Here is a 2298-nt window from a genome sequence, read left to right on the forward strand (position 1 = left end):
TACTCAGCTTACCGTCCTGGAGAACCCTGTTCCCAAGCTCGGATCCTCCGCATCCGTGCGCCCCTGGACCCACCACCCGCTCACACTCTGTGCAAAGCATTTAAGCGCCTCCTCTCTCCACCCTAAGACCATTTTCCCAGTTTGGACCGTTTTGTCCAAATCAGACGCTATGTGAGAATTACTGGTGAAACTAGCAACATGTGGGAAACAGCGACTTTGAAAGTGGCAACAACTTTCTTGTACCAACCGGACTGCCCTGGAATCCAGTCAATTCCCAACTGCCTTAGAGACTCAACTGTGATCGCCTGCCTCCCTGAAAATCTCCCTGCGACTTCATGACAGGCCTGCGTTTCTCAGAGAGCTAATTCCACTTTTTTTTTTTTCCAGGGAGATGAGAAACCTTACTGTGTGGTAAATCCCACAAACAGGGCCATTTTTCACCAATTAATCTCTGCCCACAGCCACGACTTAAAACAGACCATTTTCTTCTATGGTTATAGTTAACATACACAGTAGAAAATCGCTGAGAAATGAGTGCAAAAATCTGACCAAGGTGTAAAAACAAAACCAGAATTTCCTTTCCTCTTCTGCTTCTTGGATCAAGGGAAATATTTTAATAGGGTTTTCAGACTGGTTATCCACATGCTTGCCCAAAAAGATCAACATTCATCTGGTTGCCTTTCTATCGTAACAGTTGAAATAGTTTAAACTTCATTTCCACAGAATTCAGCAATATATTTTGTAAATTTTTTGCACAGAACTCATCACTAAAGGTCAAAGATTAAAGCAGGATGTTTAACATACATTTTTTGAGCTTGTACCAATGGGTATGAAAGAGCACCTGCATTTCTGAAATACACATTTTACATCCTCACAGGAATTAATAAATTGATTTGAGAAAATGGGAAAATTCAGAGTAAAAAAAATTTTTTTAAGATTTGTCATAAAGTAGGATGCATATGGAAATAGAAGTGAAACTAGAAATGCAGTTTCAGGGCTGGGCAGTGCACTTGACCTGTCAAGCCCCCAGTCCCCATAAATGTGTGTGTGGGGGGTTGTAAATGGTGAAGCAGTGCTGTAGGTCTCTCTCTCTCTCTCTCTCTCTCTCTCCCTCTCTATATTCTCCTCCCCTCATGATTTCTATCTCTATCCTATAAGTAAATTTCCTAAAAATGTTTTTTTTGGGGGGGCAGGCAGTAGTGTAGCGGGTTAAATGCACATGATGTGAAGCACAAGGATGGGAGTAAGGATCCTGGTTGGAGCCCCCGGATACTCACCTTCAGGGGGTTGGCTTCACAAGCGGTGAAGCAGGTCTGCAGGTGTCTTTCCTCCTCTCTGACTTACCGTCCTCTCTCCATTTCTCTCTGTCCTATCTGACAGCAATAACAACAATAATATTAACAACAATAATAATAACGGCAATGATAAACAACAAGGGCAACAGAAAGGGAAAAATAGCCTTCAGGCGCAGGGATTTGTAGTGCAGGCACAGAGCCTCCGCAATAATCCTAGAGGCAAAATAAAAAGAAAAAAGAAAAATGCTTTTTTTTTAAATCTAAAAAATCAAAGGTTATATTTCTGGTTCAGTTACTTATACCTTGGCATGAAGCAAGCCATATAGCTCTTACTGGATTATTCTTCTAAATTTCAAAATACAGCAACTTAATTTATAGTCTTAGGCATCCTTGAGATCCATATTTCAGATTGCCAAGAGCAACCTTTGGGTTATGTGCCCCGCCAAACCAAAGAGAATTCTCACTGTTGACAAAGGATTTGTGTCGAAGAAATGTTATCGGAAAGATAAAATTCAAAAGTCCTCTTTCTACTTTCTAATTCTCCTTTATCCTTCTCTTACCAGTCTTCTCAGGTCCTTATGAAGCTAAAAGTCAAATTTGCAACATCGTACGACTGGAGTGTACCCCTCTGAACACCAGTTCCAGCACCTGAAAGGAAATCTAAAATAAAAATGTAAGGACGGGACTAGAGGCCATCAGCTTACTTAACTAAAAATATGCACCGAAGAATGAGCTAGCCATGTTTATAGTAACTCCCTTCTCTGTTTACAGTCTTTGTCAAAGGTCATTAGTCGGCTGCCACGGTTCTTAGAGTTCAGATTATTTAATTATACTTTCACCAGATTTAAACAACCAGTAGCACTCAGCTCTTGTCTCTAGGTTCAAGAATATATGACCACTAATTGGTGTGGAAAAGAAAAAACAAACAAACAAAAAAGCACAACAAAGATCTTTGACATTTCTCAGCACTCTGCCCCAGCTTTGTTATCTGACTGCCTTCCTC

The sequence above is a fragment of the Erinaceus europaeus genome, chromosome 17 (assembly GCF_950295315.1).
Source record: "Erinaceus europaeus chromosome 17, mEriEur2.1, whole genome shotgun sequence".
Taxonomy (NCBI): Eukaryota; Metazoa; Chordata; class Mammalia; order Eulipotyphla; family Erinaceidae; genus Erinaceus; species Erinaceus europaeus.